The sequence below is a fragment of the Peromyscus leucopus genome, chromosome 12 (assembly GCF_004664715.2).
Source record: "Peromyscus leucopus breed LL Stock chromosome 12, UCI_PerLeu_2.1, whole genome shotgun sequence".
Lineage (NCBI taxonomy): Eukaryota > Metazoa > Chordata > Mammalia > Rodentia > Cricetidae > Peromyscus > Peromyscus leucopus.
In genome coordinates this window covers 70,291,521-70,311,626 of record NC_051073.1, presented here as the reverse complement: position 1 = coordinate 70,311,626, position 20,106 = coordinate 70,291,521, and the positions used below count along the sequence as shown (strand labels likewise).

General features: G+C 42.2%; 1 protein-coding gene across 1 annotated transcript in view; it reads left to right on the top strand.

The window, feature by feature from the left end:
* The first annotated feature begins 325 nt into the window (after positions 1-325).
* Tprg1 (tumor protein p63 regulated 1) overlaps positions 326-20,106 on the top strand; it is a 138,435-nt gene continuing 118,654 nt past the window's right edge. Inside the window, exon 1 of the mRNA XM_028875161.2 lies at positions 326-569. The gene's annotated coding sequence lies outside the window, so the exon portion shown is untranslated. The remainder of the gene's footprint in view (positions 570-20,106) is intronic.

The following is a 20,106-nucleotide window of genomic DNA, read 5'->3' as shown; positions in this document are numbered from 1 at the left end:
ATCCTGGGTCTACATGTGCTCATTTTCACAGAGACAGGCTTCCCCGGGTGTCTTCTATACTTCTGATACAGCCGTCAGGGGGGTCTCACGAACTATTGCCAGTGCGTTATTTGGTAACTAATGTTAACCATGGTCTTTAGAGTCATTTAGTTTTAACTATTCAGAGCACACAGCAGAGTGAAGCTCCTCCTCCTCCTCCTCACCTCGGTCAGATTTCAATCAGAGAGGAAGTTGGCAGAAAACTACAGACTTGTTTGAGAGAGAAGAGCTAGGTGTGTTGTTGCAGAACCAGAAAGACTCCACCCACAGACCCGGTTCCTTGCCTCTGACACCTGAGTTCCACCCTGCACACATTCTTACTCTGATTTTGCCCCTTGGAGAGTGTGAGCACTTAGCTCGCAGCTCAGAGTGCGGCTCTGGATCAGTGGGGCGACAGCTTTTGGGCATTCTCCTGCTGGGCTTCCTCTGAGCCAGGGACACCTGTACTAGCCACTGTCTGTGGCCTGACTCACCCTGTCTGAGAAGATAAAAAAAGAGCCTTGAGGACGTACATACTACTGCCTACCCAGGTAAGACCAAAGAGCCTGTTTCTACTTCCACAAAGAAGCCCAGGTCTTTCTAAATGTTGACACCCTGTTCCTAAGCTGGGCTTCCGGGCCATGTTATATGTCGACCCAGGCTCACAGCTTTGTTTGTGAAATTCCTCCATCCTTCTTTACTGTGCAAGGCTGATGTCCACAGTCTAGAAGCTTTCAGGTTATAAAGTCAGTTGGCATACTCATCTAGCCATTGATTTTTTTTTTTTTTTTGTTGTTGTTGTTTTGTTTTTCGAGACAGGATTTCTCTGCGTAGTTTTGTGCCTTTCCTGGAACTCACTTTGTATACCAGGCTGGCCTCGAACTCACAGAGATCCGCCTGCCTCTGCCTCCTGAGTGCTGGGATTAAAGGTGTGCGCCACCACCGCCTGGCGATTTTTTTTATTTTTATTGTAACTGCTCTGTGAGCTTGGTAGGACTGGCATAGTTCTCTCTGTTTTACTGTGGCTCAGAAACTGAGGCCTGGTCAGTTGAGGCGATGTGCTCATATATGACCCATTGGTTAAGAACAAGAGGAAATCTGCCTTACCCTTCTCACGCCTCTGCTCTACCACCTGAGGTCGTTCCTTTGTGCAAACAGCCAAGAGACTTGAAGGATCTTGCTGAACTTTTAATGATAAACAAAGGGTGATTATTTCTTATTATCGTGAGGGCTCTTTTTGTTTGTTTGTTTGTTTTCCAAGACAGGGTTCCTCTGTGTATCCCTGGCTGTCCTGTAACTCAGAGATGCACCTGCTTCTGCCTCCCAAGTGCTGCTGGCGTTAAAGGCATGCACCACCATGTCTGGCCCTGTTTTTAAAGTTGAAGCAAGAGAGCTTTTATAATAGATAGACCTCATCATATCCAGCTGTTTTTAAACAGCAGGGGAAAGGATGAATGTAAAAGGAATGAAATTATACACTGAAAAGTTGTATGCAAATGTGAGATTACCACAGAGACCCACAGCCAAATATTAGGTGGGGCTTGGGGAACCCCGAGGAAGAAGGAGAGTAAGGATTGTAGGAGCCAGAGGGGTCCACAAGAAAATGGCCCACAGAATCGGCTAAGCAGGGCTCCCAGGGCTCCCAGGGCTCCCAGAGACTGAAGTGCCAATTACAGAGCCTGTATGGGTCCGAGCTAGGTCCTCTTCATATACATTATGGTTGTATAGCATGACGTGCTTGTGGGGCCTCTAACAATGGGAGCAGGGTCTGTCTCTGACTCGTTTGCTTGCTTTTGGGACCCTTTTCCTCCTACTGGGTTGCCTTGTCCAGCCTTGATATGAGGGTTTGTGCCTAGACTTGTAGCTTGTTATGCCAAGTTTGTTTCATCTCCTTGGGAGGCCTGTTCTTTTCCAAAAGGAAAACAGTGTTGGGGGGAATGGAACTGGGGGAGGAGGGATTTGGGGGTGCCGGGAGGAGTGGAGGAAGGGGAGTTGTGGTCAAGATGTAATGAAAAGTAAAAAATAAAATAAAAATAAGACTTTTTTTTTTTAAATGTGAGAGGACTGAGTGGAGCTCACTGTCTGCTCTGGGTCTCTGTGGAAGAAGATTGGAACCTGGGACCGAATGGCACTCGACTAATGTCAGTAGCAGCATGTGCAAGGCATGAATCACCAAGTCCTAGGGAAACAGTAGCTTTCAGTCTCACTGTGAGATGTGGAAAATTGATCTCAATGATGATTAGGAACCCCAAATCCTCTCGCAGCAACTCCTACAATCCCTCATCTTACAGCAGCTATCACCATATTTCTGTGTTTGGCACTTTTAAGAAAGTCTTATCCAGTGAGTGATCCTGAAGTTGACTTTATGACATGCTAGATTTAATTATCATTTTCCTGTTCATTCTCAAAGCTGTGTATCAGTCTTAGTTACTGAAGCAAATGTCCCCACCTCCCGCCCCTGCAGTGTGTGAGTTTATTATGAAAATGCTGATATTCTTTCCTGCAGGGACGCTGCAGTGGGTCCAGGAAGAGTCCCAAAGAAATTAATCAATTGTCATACACAAAATAGAGAAACTTTATTCCCAGAAAGATGACATGATGTCCAGGGCATTATGCCACTGGGCACCGAGAGAAACATTAAGTCAGATGCAGGTCTCTTATGTCTTTGCTGACATGGCACGTAGTGATTGATGCTGAGTGTCTGAAAGCAGCAGCTTGCTGGTTCAGTTAGCCTGTACGACTCCTTCGATTATAGATTTTAGATGCTTTGTACCCTGCATAGCATCCAGTGGAAATGTCATTGTGCTGTGTAGAGCAGAAGAAATTCCCAGAGAAGTAATATTTGGGGATGGTACATTTTTCAATACCAAATTTGAGACTATTCTTTAGCTATAGGGCAAAGAGACAGACAAGAAGTGATGCTGTCCCTGCTTTCTTCAGCTGATTTGAATTTTTCTGAAATCCTTTGAAAGAGGGGTCACCAAGCTCATAGCCTCAAAACTTATAAACGAGTTGAATTTGACTCAATAGAAGCAAATGGCAGGTTCAAGTCCACGAATTTGATTAACCCAGCGGTTGTAGCCCAGGAGACACAGGTGAATCCAATGTGCAAATGTATTTTGGTTGTTTTTCAGTATTGAGCAAAATCAAACAAGTTGCAAGTATTTAATGAAAGTATTTACCAAGCACAAGGCAAGTATTTCATTATTCAGAATGGTTAGGAGGTTTGACGATGCTGGATCCACATTCCTACATGGATAGAGTATCCAGGGGATCTGCGAGGGATGTGTCCCTTGTAGGAAAGAACATGTATTCCTCAGAGCTGCCCAGAGCCCATCCTTCCTTGTTGAAGTTTCCAAGTGTTTTGAGTCTGATCTCTTCCAACCTCTGAAGTAGCAGAGTCCTTAAATCACTCTCTCTCACAGGAACGCCGGCCGGCTATGGTGGGTCAGCCCACAGATCAATGTCAAGTGAGAAGTGAATTCTTGGGGTCGTGACTTCTGTTTATAGAGGAGGTAGAAGAAGAGGCGATGACCCCATGGTACAAATCATTGAGCCGGGGACCACTGCAGACTATTTTCTTGAACCAGATAGAAAGATTCAATGATCTGGAAGCTGAAGTATTATGCAGGATGACAGGCCTCCAGGGTGGTCTCTAGGGAACCGCAGATAGACAGGAGAGAAAGCTGACAATTGCAGGCACGTGCTCTTTACACAAAAGATCAATTGCATAGGAATAAGAAAGGGGATTATGATGAATGATAGTACAGAGGAAGCGGAAGCGACAAAAATTGCTAAGATTTTGGAAAGAAAACCAATAATATGTGTTATGGTTGTTAATACAGTATGGTTATAAACACAATAATTGTCACTTGATTGCTTCTGGTACATGTAATTCTAACGATGAAGATTTAAGGTAGAAGATTTTGACGGCCCTCTAAAGGGCCTTTCACCCATTATTGAAAATGTGTGCAGGAGAAAACAAAACAAAACAAACAACAACAACAACAACAAAAAAAAAACAACAGCATGGGGAAATAAATAATAAATAGAGCAGAAAAAAAGAAGGTAAATCCAGTGATTCCACAGAATCAGGAGAGTCATGGCATGTGAGCAGACTGCCGTCTGAGATGCTTGAGAGGAAAAATCCGACATTCGACATGAGTTTTAGACAGCTCCAGATAAGAGAGTTTCCAGTAAGCATGAACTGTAAACAACATTGCAATCCCAGGCTGCCTGATGTGCCTTTGAAGAATCGGATGAGCTCGCTGTGGCTGTGGACAGTGCTGGTGAACTGAAATAGAACCTGGCTGAAGATCTGAGTCTGCCCCAGATTGCCGACTAAGAGCACTAGATCGCGTGCAGCGTAGTGGGTTTAATGAGCACTGTCACCCTCAACCAGGCACTGAGCCAGGCTCATCGCTATTGAAACCCATAGTTTAGCTGTGACAGAACACCTGTTCAAGTGTACCTTAAATCTGCTCTAAGGTTCCAGGGAAATTAGCATGCAAAAACCATTCAGGACTTAGTATTTCTAAATATAGTAACCAAGGCTAAGTAAAGGAGACAAGGTGGTAAATATACCCTTCTTAGAAATACAGATGAGAATATTTTAAATGTGTTGAGCAACTCTTAGGGGTGGTTTTTAAGGTGTGATGAAGTTTTTCTCTTCCTCCTGACATTCTTGTGGATTATTTGAGAGTCAGAAAAGTGCTGTTCCACAAGTTTCTCTGAACTTTTCATTGTGTGTGATTTCAGGGGTGACTGCTGCTTAAATTATCTTCCTGTCTGGGAGGTAGTAATGCTGTGGGAAACAGAGCAGGTTTTTGGATGACCCGGCTTTGGATTCTTCCTTAAGAGAGGTCGGTGAGAAGTGTGAGTGTAGGTATGTGGTCCACAGGGTGCCTAGAGGGTCCAGTGAAGGCTTTCATCTTGCAGATGGCGGCGCTGATCACGGAGCAAGCTGGTAATTAGGCCAGCGCTTCCTTATTTTCCCATGCATCCTTGTCTGCGCATACACTGAAAATGTCTGCTTTAGGGGAGGTTGGTGGGGGCTGTGATGTAGAGCAAAAGGAAGTATTTGAATAAGATCTATTCACATAATGCTCTTTTTGAGCACCTGCTAAGTTAAAAATGCTACACTTTCATTTGTTAAAAGCCATGTGTGGAATATTCTAGGTTTGGGAAGAAAGGTTTCATCTACTCTCTAGCCCTGTAAGTAGGTTTTCTGTTTTCAAGGAGGTGAGACACATGGAAAATGATAAACATCAACATTTAAGATGTATATGTGACATAAAGAAGGTGTAGGGTAGACTGGAGGAGGACAGGCAGAAGTGTGAAGGTGAATGGTGTGTCCACATGGACAAGCGCTCTGCTGTGTAGGTGAATAGAATGTTTGAATTCTTGTGTCTGGTTAACTGCATGGGAAATAATAATGTGGTACAAGGTCAAGGATGGTCATGTGACTCTTCCTGAGTAAGTGGTTTCAGAATGAACATTAAGGGCTTCCTTTGGATCAGGTAAAGTTTGAGAATTTGAGTAGTCAATAATATGGAATTCAATGAAGCTATTTCCAACCTTTGTAGTGGGTGTCTGTTTGAGCTATGCCCTAAAGCACCATTCCTAGTGAGGTAGCAGATAACTGTTACACCTGCCTATGACCTTGAGGTGGGTGTCCCTGGGGTGTGGCCACTGGGGGACCCTTAAGACATGGGATGCACATATGTGCTCTCTCTTGGCTACCTCATGGTTCTGGAGACTAAAATGGACCAGGGAAGAGCTGGACAGAGAACAGCATTGGACCGTGCCTCACCCTTCCAAGATCCTGCGACAAATTCCTTTGTTCTATCTTGTGAGTTAACCCCCAAATGAATTCCCTTGCTCATTAAATAGACTCGGTGGATTGCTAGCAATATAATCCCAATAATCCTTCCCTGTGTGTTTAAGTAAAAGATAACCAAATAAGTTAGTATAGACAGACATAAGAATGGCTGCCTTCTGGGATGCTGCCATGTCTTTGAGTTATGAAAGTTGAGGATACAGCTAGTGGAGGACCAAACGGGAAAAGGGTTGGCAGGAGGGTCCCTCAGTAGCACAGAAGAGGATTTGATCACTGAAATTATTGATGATCCTCATGCCATCACAACAAAGAGATTGTTTCCACTTGTAGTTTGTGTAGACGATGCATCATCTTCTCATCTGCATTCTAGCACACGCTACCCTTAGCACACCTTCTGTTCCCTGCTCACTGCCCACTCTGGTTCCCGAAGAATAAAAGAGGAGCTAGAGGTGCAGAATCCAGAGGGGTGGCCCATACTACACAGTGTGTTGAGTCTGGGGCTAAGAAAGAGAAACAGGTAGGATGCTCCTCAGAGGTAACATCCGATGTGTGTAAGAACTGGATGGAGCAGTCTGCAATGTTGAAGCTCAAGAGAAAACAGAGAGGTTTGAAAATGGTGGCTATAGATATTCATCCAAAGAAAATCATGTGAAAATGGGAAATTGGTACTGGCTGAACAGGAAATGTGTGTTGGGGTTGGGGTGTTCCTTTTCCCTAAGGTGAGAGAAAGAGGCTAGAAATATACTTGCAAAGGGATTATAGTGTGATCAGTACACACAGATAACGGCAGGCATCTTATTTAATATTTTATAAACCGTGTGGAGCAGCTGAGATGAGATTACCGTCACATAATTCTTTCACTCACAGAAAATCAGGCTCAAGAGCTTAAAGTCATCTGCTCAAAACCAATGGCAGATGGGACTTAAGCCCAAGTTCTGGAAACTCGAGTTTAAGGTTCTCAGAGTGAAGAGCCTACCCATGTGAGTTTGGAAATCACTTAAACTTTAGAAGTCTCTAGATGATGTCACTGAACTACTCTTGGGGACTCTTTTCTAAATCTCAGGGAACTCAACACTTCTTAGCAATTTCTCCTGATCTGAAGGTACTTTTGCATTAAGTGAGGGATATTTGGAACCCTAGAAAGAAACTGAAAACTTAGCATGTGCAGTACCAAGTAGGGCCAGTCAAAGCTTCAAGCTGACTACCTGTGTGTTGGAGTGCAGAAATGGAGTGTCATATGCTGATGCTCATGGATGGGCTGCCCTCATGGTCTTCTAGAAGTGGGTTTGTGCCGGCTACTGACATCTTTGGTACACTCACATGCTGTCTACAGAAAGGCCACACACAATGGCCTCTTCCCACACAGCTCCAATCATGGGCTCCTGGGTCTTCAAGTCTACTTGACTCACAGGTGGGATATTACCATTCCTCATAAGGGCTGCATGTAAGCATAGACTATTTTGACAATAGCCCTTCAGCTTCAGAATAGGAAGCTTTATACACCACTCGCTATTCTTCCAGTAGGGTGGCTTTCTTCTCCTATCATTGATGGCTCCAAAAATCGACATTCCAGGAGAAGCCATCGTCCTGGCCTTCAGCTTTGGATATCTTTCTACTTGTGTGCCTTGTAGAAGAGATCCTATATGCATAAGTAGCTCAACCAGTCAGTATGACTGTGTGGAACATCTCGAACATTCTTGATATACATTTCCAGACATTTACTGCCTTAACCAATCCGGTGTGTTATCATCCATCTTCAGACCCAATTCTTTGGCAGTATACTACTTCTTAATGGCAGAAACAATCTGTGTGTGTCTTCCTAATTGTCACTTCTCTCTCTACCACAAGAGACCTGTGCTTTGCCAAGAGAAGGTTCCCCAAAATGGGTTTTAATTAATTAAATAATTGAGGGGCTCTCTTACATCATTTGGAGTAACAAGAGGGCATTTAATTTATGTCATACAGGAACAGAAAAGAGTAAAGTACCTAAATTCAAGACAGTCTTATATGCAGAATTAATTAATTAGGCAAATCAAATCTAAAGCTTCAGAAATCAACTAGTGCAATTCATTTTCCTCTTGAGTTAGGGAAGCATAAATTTGAATAATTTATGTTTATACTTTGAAAGTCTGACATCATCATTACACATGCTTTTAACTTAGAATTGTATTGTTGTGATTATTAAAATTTGATGATATCATAAATATGTATGTGTGAGTCTACTTAGCAGATGAACTTTTGTGGTCAGTAAGATGAAATAAAGCCATTAATGACAAAAATGTCTATACAAACCTACATACCTCAACTTTTCAACCTCACAGCATAAAAGAAAGTTCTGTCTATTACTATCATTATTTGTTAGTTTGCGTTCTGTTTTGAGACAGGGTATCATGATATAGCCCTGACTAGCCTGAGATCTATGTAGATCAGGCTGACCTTGAACTCACAGAGATAATGCCTACCTCTGCCTCTGAAGGGCTGGAGTTCAAGTTGTGTAGAATCCTATCTGGCCAAATACTGAATATTAAAACAAATGCTGGGCAAGCATTTTTGAATGATGAATAAAGAATTGAAAGCTGAAAAAAACCTTCTACAGATCTTCATAAAGCAGGCCTTTGTGTAATTTATGAAAGTTTAAATCAATAATGTTGGAGAGATAGCTTAGCATTTAAGAGTGATACTTACTGTTCTTGCAGAACTCAAGTTTTGTTTCCAACACATTTGCTGGGCAGAACACAACCACTTGTAACTCCATCTCTAGGGTATCTATTGCCCTTGGCTGGCCTTAATGGGTACCCAGACACATTCATACACAAATAACTAAAAATCAATATTTCAAAAATATATGGTAGGGTTTGGAGGAAAAAAGATGAGAGAAATAAAATTAAATTATAGTCTGAAAAGAAATTTTTAAAATTTAATTGATAAGTCATTTCAAAGAATGCAGTTTGATCATAAACAAATCCTAAAATCAATGTATCTTGACCCCCATTTTCTGTGCCTATGAATTAATATTGGATAATAAATTAAGGTGTATGAGAAGTTTTAACTATAAGGCTATTTAGCACATCATCATATAATCAAACAAGAGAAGAGTGTTAGTAATTAATAATAGAGGATAAGTTAAATAGCAATATATGGTTGTATAATAGGACCCTATATAGCCACTAACAGTATTGTAAGAATTTATTTATTTGCCTCTATCTTTATTGAAGTACAACTGACAATAAAAATAGCATATAGTGATGGTCATGGCATACAGTGGGATGTTTTGACATATGTAAACATTATGGTATAATTATAACAACTAAGCTAAAAAGTCATCTATTACATCACTTTGTGGGTGCATGTATGTGTCATGAGAACATGTGATTTGCACCCTCTCATCAATTTTCAAGCATAAAGAACCGACTATTCATTAAGTGATGCTATAACTTCTAGTGGTATGGAGAAATAAAAGGGTGTGGCAGAGGGACCTTTGGTCAACTTAAAACTCTGCCACTTGCTCTCTGAGTGACCCTGGAAAACTGCTTAATCTAAGACTGTGTTCTCTAATCTGTAAGTGCAGATAATTATGGGGCCTGAGCCATAGAGCTGTGATGAGCTGAGTCACGGTGCTGCCACAGTTATTGTTGATTTCCTCCTACAAGTGTAAAAGGTGGTGTATGAAGCAATATTTACAGCGGGTCTCTACTTTTGAAGTAGAAAAAAAATGATACTGTCAAAAGGTAACTGTAGACAAATCTGAGATTTACATAAAAATCACTTACTTTTGTTTTCCTGCATGGTGAGTTCAAGGACAGGTTTCTTTTGCTTTCACATCATCTGCAGCATGGTGAGAAATGTGGATCCACGTGATGTTGAGCTCAGTCTCTATGAATGAGCATTCACGGATCAGTGGCAATGGACTCCGTTCACTTGTTCTCATTACTTAAATCTCAGCATCTTCTGAATTCGGCCACCACTTCAGTGGCTGGCAGTGGTAGATGCTCACTTCCGACTCCTCTTAGCCTCAGTCCATCTTCTGCTCTCCCAAAGATGGAACCCATCATGAGCACACAGTAGCAACTATTCCTCTTAGAACCCTTGGTGTTGGTGGTGAGTGTGAAATACAAGGCAGCTTGGAGGATGGTTTCTGACCAAGAGGAACTTTTGTTTCCCCCAGAGAGACGTACCTTAGAGCTCAGGTGATGGGTAGAGAGCTCTTCCTTAGGAGGCTCAGGGCGCTTGTCTGACACTCCTGTTTGGGAGCCTTCTTTTATTACACTTGTACCAGGGACAAAGCCCCCACCTCAATACTTTATTGTATTCATCTCTAACACTTTTTCTTTGATTATTTCTATACTTCAGAGTTTTAAAATAAAACCACAGCATATAAGAAGCTTTTGACCATAGTTTTCCATGCAATATTATTATGTGACTCTGTCCACGTTTAACTATCTGCAGAGATATGGTTTTTACTATGACTGTATATACACAACCTGATATAATAGTGCCTTTATTTCATTTTTATTTTATCTGGTGTTTCGAGACAGGATTTCTCTGTGTAACCTTGGCTGTCCTAGAACTCTCGAGATCCACTTGCCTTTGCCTCCTGAGTGCTGGGATTAAAGATGTGTGCCACCACCAGCTAACACACCTTTATATTTCTAAACCCCCTCAATTTAGGATTGATGTTTACCTCGACCTCCTACTAGATTCTATACTGCATGCAATCAAATCTGGCTCTGATTTATTATTCAACTTAGTAGGATAAGCAAGGAACAATGATCTCATTTTTGTGCTGTGGGAGATAGACCTTAAATGGAAGCTTTGTAAAGTAATCTCAGAAGCCATGCCTGGTTTATGAAATCAGCCATGGCCCACCATGTTGGAACCGGTGGAATAGGAGGAGAATTTCCTCTAGAAAAGAACCTGTCTTAGATTGTCTCTGTAGTGTACTGGTTTCATAATGAACCAGACAGGAAGTTCCCATCATGCAGTGTTTCCTGCTTCGGAAAAGCACAGCACAGGTAATTGCTGTCTTGCTATATTTCCTGTTCTGGCTACACATCAGTATAAATTTATCTGAACAACAACAAAAAAAGAAGCAGACCAGAGAGTTTTGATTTGTAGTTGGATAAAAGTGATAAAAATAAATATATTCCAACACCCACAGTCTTGTTCTCTTTATTTGGTCTACTTTGCAAGTGACTTTAAGCTTTCTACGTTAGTTTGGGAAATCCATCTTGGCCTAGGAAGAGCCCTGGGCTAGCTGTTGGAGAGAATCTTGTGGGCAAGTAGTTGATGAATGGCTTCCTCAGGAAAACAATAAAAAAGGATGCTCAGAGGAGAGAAACAGCCTTTTCTGAACTCATAATCCCAGGCTGGTGCTAACCCAGGGACTTCTCCACCATCACTAAACTTCATTTCTTGACTCCTGATTGTTGTCTTATTCCTCAGATCTATGCAATTGATTACCACACCCCTTCTAGCCCCACTACCCCAAAAGCTATGTTCCGAATTCCTACTTTATTTTAATATCTGCTAGTTTTCTTTAGACCCATTAGCTCGCACAATCATTACACTGCTCCCCAAGGCATATTTTGGATCCACTTCACATTTGAGAAAACTGAAGTTGAGGGGCTTTAATTGTTATATGACCTCAGGCAGCTGGTAAGTTGTGGAGCCTGGATTCAAGCCCAGGTCTATCTGATTCTGAAACTCTCTCTCCTCTGCCATGCCATCTCTTGAAAAGTATTGATTGCCCCAAATGAATCAATTTATGTCTTCACTGCTTTTTGTCCATTATCTTGTGAAAGGGTTGGCTTAATTAATTCTCCTACCATCTGTGTCTTCAAATTGTAGGTGAGTGATCTTGACACATAACCCACAAAGTTGCGCTTAAATCAAAAGTGCAGACATCTTTCAGGCCCCAGTGGAGAGAGAGCTCAGCTCTCCGGCTTTGCTACACCATCCAACTGCTGACGAAAGTGCCGCAACAGATTAAAAAACTGACAAACCGTTGATGAAGGACAACTCGACGCCTTACAAATACAAACAATGCCACCGTACTACAACGAGGATGTGCTTTAGGAGAGACAATCTGACCTCTTTTTGTTTTTCAAGAATTTCACATATGAGTACTATATTTACATCTTTTTGCCTCTAACTCTTCCCATGTCTCTCTTGTTCCCTATCAAGTTCATGTACTCTTATTCTTAGATTATTGTTTTATGTATATACACATATATTACATATATATATATAACCTGCAGAGTCCCTTTGCTTACATGTGTATGTGTTTGGGGCTGGCCACTTGGGATTAGATAATTTATAATGGGGTTTATTTCTGTAGAAGACTTACTCTTCCTCTCTCAGCAGCCATTGGTTGCTCAGAGCTCTTCATCTAGGGGCGGAGCTTTGTGAAATGTCCCCCGTTCACATTGGCATGTCAATTGTTGTTGCAGTTGTTCAGGTCTTATTTAGGGAACCAAACTGTTGAGATTTCGTGGTACAGGCTCCCTGTCATGCATAGAAGACACTATCATGAAGGAAGTGTCCTGGCCTTCTGGCTCTTACAATTCTTCTGTTCCCTGTTGTCTGAGCCTTAGAGGTTGTATCATAGATGGAAGGAAAGAATGGGGGGAGGGGGCTTCAGTCTGCTCAGTTTGAGCCTGATTGTTCAAGGCCAAGGTCTAGGTCAGGGTGAATACTGACTTGGTCAGCACTCTTGAAGTGCTCTTTATCCCAAGCTTAAAACACAATCGCTTCTGCCTCTTCCTTCTCTTCCATATCCTTCACTTGAAAAGACATCTGCTTTGAACACTCACATTCCTGCCAAGCCAAGGTGTCCAACCTATCTGTAACCCAAGTTCTTTCTCAGGGGACTGGTTTTGTGGAAGTATTGAACTTGTCTAAGACATATCATTTCACAATATGCTCAAGTCCTTTACATAACAGGTTTGGAGCTTCTTGGTCTGCCAATGAATTTCATAACTCCTTGTGCAAAAAGCCTTTCCCAGCACACATTGTCTTCACTTATCTCTCCAAAGCTCCTGGCTTTAACTTCCTGAAAGAAGAGTTTATATATTAAAGAGCAGCAAAATAAGTTACCAATCTGACTTTCCAAGCATCATGCATACTCTCTCTCTGGTATTCACTTTGCTCTGATTCTGACTTTTGATGCTTTTGAGATTTTTCTGAAGATCAGGTTTTGATACATTTTCTGTGTGGAACAGATTTTTCCATAATGGAATGTTCTGAGGGAAGGAAAGTCTGTGCTGAGAATGTGGGTGCTCAAAGAACAGCATTTTACATCCTCGATATTTTTATGAGCGTAATACTTTTTCTCATTAGGCATTCTTTATGGAATTCTCTTTGTAGGAATTAGAAAATACAATGAAAGAGAAAAAGTCTGTCCTCCCACAACCCAGAGAAGACTAGCATCAACATTTTGATGAATGTAATAGTAAACTTTTTCCTATATATTTGTATTTTATCTTTATAAACCTAATGTTACACTAGGTGGTATGTCCTATTTTGCTGTTTGAGTAAAAAATAAAAGTATACTGGGGCTCTTTTCTACAATTTCTATACTGTTTATTTTAATGGCTATATAATATTTTGCCTACACTACATTTGGATCACTTTCAGTTTCTGCTTGTATAAATTAACTATGAAGGAGACATTATTACTAGTAATAAAGGAAGTAGAAAAAAGCATACACTTGGACTTTTACCACAGGAGTATGATAAGTTAAAAACACACCTGTACATAAACCTCATTTCCAGTGATTCTCTCTTTTCGTGTACTCAATTATCTCCAAATAGTTTATGAAGATGTGGTAACCAATCGACCCATTTTTTTCCTCTATCATTCGTCTTAAACCTATAGTCAGGAAAGATGTGTAGTAATCTTGGAGATGCCTGTATGCTGGGATACTGAGCTGGAGGAGGCAAGGTCTTCCTGATTTCAAGGTTCTATTCCCACAGCCCTGCTCCCCAGAAGAGAGCTGGTCTGGACTACTGTTTATCAGTTCCTAATAAGTCTTTGTGCTGATGAGGTTTTGGGGGGAAAGAATCAGAGACTGACAGTGAAATGCAGGGGCATTTAGAGCCTCCCATTGCCTAGTCAGGTAGGACAGAGAGAAATCATTAACCGCATGAAGCAAGAGCAGTCCCGAGTTTTAGAAGAAGGCAATCTGCCCTCATAGCTCATACATTTTGGAGACATGTCTGGTCATTATTACAACTTGCATGTAGTCTTATTAAACAAAAGAGGCATTCCCGGCCACACTATGTGACGAGTGCTTTGACCAGCCCTTTCATTCTCCTTACCCCAATTTCCTCTCAGTCAGCGTGTGACTGATGACCATATGTTTACAGAAAGGCTGACCCAAACCAAACATCCTCCCTCCCCAGTAATCTAGCCCAGAGACACACCATCACAGAGGCAGAGACGTGTGGATATCTTTGACAGGTATTCTAACTTTCACAGCTCGTTTATTATGTCCTCTGGCTTTCATTGCTCATTTCTTTGCGTTCCCAGTAAGTTACCCATAAAAAACGTAGCCTTCTTTACTTTCTAACATTCTGGGCATATTTATGTACACATGCTTACATAGCTATGTTTCCTTATGTATGCTTCTTTGGTGTTATTGAGATAAAGGCTCACTGTATAGTCAGGCTAACCTTGAACTTACTGCTTGGCCCAGGCTTGCCTTGGTGTCATAATCCTCCTGAATGCTCTATTGGACCAGGCCACAGAGGTTTTTTATTGTTTTATTTTCTTCCTGGGAAGCAGATGTCACTCTTCCCCTCACCCATCTGCCAGTGACAATCAAATGTAAAACTATTTTGGGCTTTTGCTCTTTGACGTTCTGAACCAGCCACTTTTCTTCAGTCATCTTAGAGAGGGTCCGAAGAGCACTTTTAACACAGAATTGCTATCAGACTTGTGTTCTGAACGTCATTACTTCACTGAGAGCTATCTGTGCTGCTCCAGATCCCTTGTCTTTTCTTTCCCTGGGTGGAACTTTCTAGACTCATTTAAATGTCCTGGCATCTTGTAGAACAGGCTGACTCCCAGGTGTTAACCTCCTCCGGCAGGTGGAGTGGAAGTGGATCAAGAGACCTTAAAATGATACTATTCTCAGGTGATCTTAGAGCTTATTAGTCTAAAGTGCTGTCTTGTTTAGCACTGGCTATATTAGGAATTTCATGTGTTTCATTATTTCTCTAACATTTTCTCAGTGAGGGTGCCCAACACTGAGAAGTTAACAGCATCCATCTAGTGTTAAAACTCTAGGGTTCACTCCTTGACATTATCCCATGCTCCTCCAGTGCCTGCTTGGCTAGTGTCCACTGGTTTTAGGATAAGCTTCTCCTCCGCCCCTTTGGTCCCTAGATCTACTCTGAGGAAAGGCACTGAGATTGTCACTTGCCTCCCAAAGTGGTTACAGGATGAAGCAAGTGTTTTCTTGTTCAGTCTATCTCTGGTGGTGCAAGCTACCTATACATTGCATCCTCTGTGACTGAGTGGACTGTGCCACACTACACAAGGTTCTGTATTCTATAGGTATCCCTGAGGGTCAAAGAAGGCATGGATCTTTTCCTCACTCAGCCACATTGTTCACAGAGCCCAGTCTTGAGCAATGACAAGGAACCTGTTGATGCAACATAATGGTACCTGGCAAGCATTCTAAATTGCTTTTCTCCATTGCTATTTACAACACGCTTCTGGAAACAAGTATGTATTCTGGATGCTGGATCTAGAAGACCTCAAGTTTCTTGTCATGTCTGCCCAAATCACTTGAGAAGAGATATTCTCAAGTCGTCTTTGCATCTTATGTCTTTCTTTGTTTATTTGTTTTAGTTAGAAGGATTTTGTTCTCTTGCCCAGACTTACCTATATTCCTGGACTCCAGTTATCCTACCAACTCAACCTCCTGTGTGCCAAAACTACTGGTTCAAACTGCCAAAGACATGGGCAACCCTTTGCATTTTCTGTCATGCATTCACCAAGTGAAGACATCTCTGACGTAGTTATTTGTTCAGCTGATACACAGGGAACACATTTACTGTAGAACAATCCTTTTCTATATTATAAATATGTATTACTCTGATTGGTTAAGAAAAAGTTGACAGGCCAGTAGTTGGTCAGGAAGTTAGGCCAAACTGAAAATGATGGGAAGAAGGAGGGCAGAGTCAGCAAGATGTGCTAGAGGACAGGCAAAGCCACAAACCACATGGCAATTCATAGATTAATAGAAATGGGTTAATTTAAATGTAAGAGTTAGTTAGTAACAAGCCTGAGCTATCGGCCAGGCATTTGTAATTTATATTCAGCCTCTGAGTTGGTTATTTGGGACCAGGCAGTCAGGATAGGAAACATCCATTTATACACATCCAACATGCTCTACTTGATACTAAGGATACCAGAATACTAATAAAACCTTGTCAAGGTCATCAAGGACTGTAGGGGTGGAGAGAATAAAAAAGCTAAGGCCAATGCATGAGGAGCTATAGTACACTGAATCAGGAGCTCTGAAGGGCTAAATTCAGTCTATAGGAAGATACAGTGGAAGGGTAAATAATCCATGAGATGAGATTAATTGGAAAAAGTTTGTATCTGCTTCCTGATCAATGAGTAGAAGGGCAAAGGGAATCATAGCATGAAGGAAATGAGAAGGAACATGTTGAGTAGGTAGGACTAACAATGGGGTGGGGTGGTATGGCTGAAACAAGATGTTATGGAGGACAGAGGAGGTGGGAGAAGAGGTACAGCTTATATGGTGAGACATGAATCTCCACAGGCAGGTAGCTGCTCAGATCGTGGGCTCACCATTGTTTGGAGTTTGGATATATGCAGAGTGCAGCAAAGAGGTCAAGAGGGATACAGCCATTTGATTTGTAAATGTGGAGGTGTATCCATCCTGTTATATACTATGTATAGGAGAGGATAAAAGGGAGGGGCCCTTTCTGAGTTTCTTTTCCCAGTTCTCTGATAAAAGACCCTGACAGAAGCAACCCATGGGAGAAAATGTTTCTCCTGGCTCATAGCTCTACATACAGTCAGTCCTACAAGACAGGGATGTCATGGCAGCTGGAGCTTAATCGACAGCTAGCCAAATTGCATCCACAGGCAAGTAATAGAGCAAAGAATGATTGCTAATGCTAGCTCACTTTCTTCATCTTATGTAGTCCAGGCTATCTTATCAAGGGAAGAGTCCTGCCATCAATCAAAATGTATCTTCTCACATCAATTAAGATAATAAAGACAGTCTCCATAGGCATGCCCATAGGCCAGTCTGGTAAGTTGACAATTAACATTAACCACCACAGGTGACAATTAAATAGTCAGTCAATGACAAGTAATGACATTGATGAGATGAACTAGAAGCCACAGCAATGGAAACGGAGCCAAGTAGAGTTTAGTGAGGGTTAAGGGGTTAGAAGGCCGTGACACTAAGTATTGGGGGTGAGGGGTAAGGACTGGGCAAGAAGAGCAACTTAGGAAGTTTTATGACAAGGGGGCTTTTACCACTGATATATTCCCCTGGATTTTGAAGTAGGACAAATACACCATTGTGATATATTCCCCTGGATTTTGAAGTAGGACCAATACATTTATGGATGAGGTAAAAGCATGCTAAGTTTAGTTTTGGCTGCATTGAGGTGGAAGATCGTATGAATCAAGGTGATTGATTAACAGTCGTCTAGATGATCTGTAGTCCCAGCACGAGATCTGACAGCAGAGAGAGGAATGGGAATCAGGTAGTTGAGAGGCTGCAGTTGAGCCATCCCATGGGCCACATGAGAGACAGACTTCAGTATTACTTGCTCTTTTCACGACTGTGATAAAAACGCCTGTCCACACAACTCGGGGGAGGCCTGACTAACTTTGGCTCATGGTGTGAGAAGGTGCCGTCCTTAATGGGAGGGAAGGTATGGTGGAGTTCATGGCTGCTAGCCATGACAGCAGGAGCGTGAGGCTACCTGTTTACTCCTCAGTGGTTCAGGGAACAGAGAGCTTGGACTAGAACTTCATTCTGGGATATATCCTAGAAGGACCACCCCTCAGGAACCCATTACCTCCAGGCCCTACCTCCTAAAGGCCATGAAACCTCTGGATACAGTTCAAAGCAGCTGGAGAACAAGTGTTCGAGCACACAAGCCTGTGTGGGACATTTTATGCCAAACCGTAACAGTCTCTATGAAAGAAACTATAGCCCATGAATAAGAATCCGCCCCCCCACACACACACATACACACAGACACAAGGTCTAAGGAGCAGAGGAAAATGTGAATTTCAGGAAGGTTGGTGCAACTGTTCTCAGTGTCAAAGAATCACAGATGGTCAGGAGTGTCCCGTGTTCATGTTGTCTCAGTTTCAGTAAGAGCTTTGCCGAGAAAATGGACTGTGACCAGGAAGCAGCTTGCTGTGTGTTATAGTGCCAACAAAGCAGGACAGAGAAAGCAGTGGTCGCACTTTTTTTTTTTTTTCTATTTGAAAAGGTTGGCCATGAGCAGCAAGAGCATTATTGACTCCTTTTATGCTTTCTAAGGTCAAGTGAAATCACGTGCTCTTCCCTCCTGCCAAGCCGTAAACGTTAGTGTCTGTATTTTCTCTCTTCTCTAGTGATGTCTCTGATACCTTCCATTGTTCTTCCTGTGACAGGGTCAGCGGTCCCTCATCATCCATGTGATACCACCTTTATAAAAGAGAAAGGTCACCTCACCAAGCCATGTATCAAAATGCCTAGGCCAATCATGGAATCCAAAGTGTTTGGAAAATATCTGCAGACGAGCGTGAAACATCTCTTTGCTAATTCACTGAAGTATCTAATCCCTGTGCCTGGGGTGGGTTGGATGCCCCTGACAGGAAGCAATGGTTTAAATCGGATTTTCCGTGGTGTCTTCAGGACAGGGCTTTCCAGCCTGGACTAAAAGCAGAAGTAAGTGCTGAGTCAGGCAGAAAGGAGTCACTCACGATGGATGACGGGTTTTTCTTGCTCCAGAGGATGGCTAAACCTTCCTAGGAATCTGAGGCTGAGAACAGGAAAGAGGGGCCCGAAGCCCTGATGATGTAACCTCTAATTTGCTTTGTGACCTGACTTAGGTCCCTTGCCTGCTCTCAGCTCAGCCTCTGGCTTCTTACTTGTAAAGTGACTGGCGAAAATGTATGTCACGGCCCTTGGTGTCTGTCATGCAAGGCTAATTGAGTATGTGCTGTTGAAAAGAGAAATACGGCTCCAGCATTCCGTTTATATGGTATTTCTTGACCTCGGCGATGTGACATGGGTGGATTTATTTTATGATGATTTCTCAATCCACAAGCATTCCTAATTGAATGCATACTAGACTTCAGTGAAACATTTTCTTCACAAAATCTTCATTAAAACTATAAAGACTACAATTTATTTCTCAAGGTCTTATGTGCTTGTTTTCTTAATGTATATTAATTGATCATTTTTACCTGCAATCCCTCTTTTTTTTTTCCAAGACAGGGTTCTCTGTAGTTTTGGAACTCCCTCTGTAGACCAGGCTGGCCTCAAACTCACAGAGATCCTCCTGTCTCTGTATCCCAAGTGCTGGGATTAAAGGCGTGTGCCACCCCTGCCTGGCCCCCTTCTTCTTTTTAAAACTTTACTTCAGAGAAATCTGCACTGTCAGCATTTGAATAAAGGCTTTCCTCTGAATTTCATTGAATCTGTATGTGAGGAGTTATCATTGGCTTAACAGGGAGGCTGGCTTCTGGGAGCATCTCATAGTGGAGTGTCTCTGCTCTGCTTTCTGCCTGGCCTGAGTTAGGATAGGAAGGTGGTAGTCTTTGGCGAGCAGTAATCCACACACACTCCTCCGTGATGTTCTAATAATTAGGACTGAGATTTATTCTAACCTTTAATTATTGTCTTCCTCTTAGTTCAAAATCAACAAATTTAAAATCAGGGGTCCTCAGTGGGGTCAAGGACATCTGTAAGAAAACCCACAGAATCAACTAACCTGGGACCACAGGGTCTCACAGAGACTGAAACGACAACCAGGGAGTTACAGTTGTGTAGCTTGGTCTTCTTGGGGGACTCCTAACAGTGGGACCAGGGGCTCACTCTGACTCTGTTGCCTGCTTTTGGAACCCTTTCCTCTTACCAGATTACCTCATCCAGCCTTAGCAGAAGAGGAGGTACTTAGTCTTACTGCAACTTGATAACCCATGGCTGGCTTATATACGTGGGAGGCCTGCCCTTTTCTGAAGAGAAACAGAGGAGG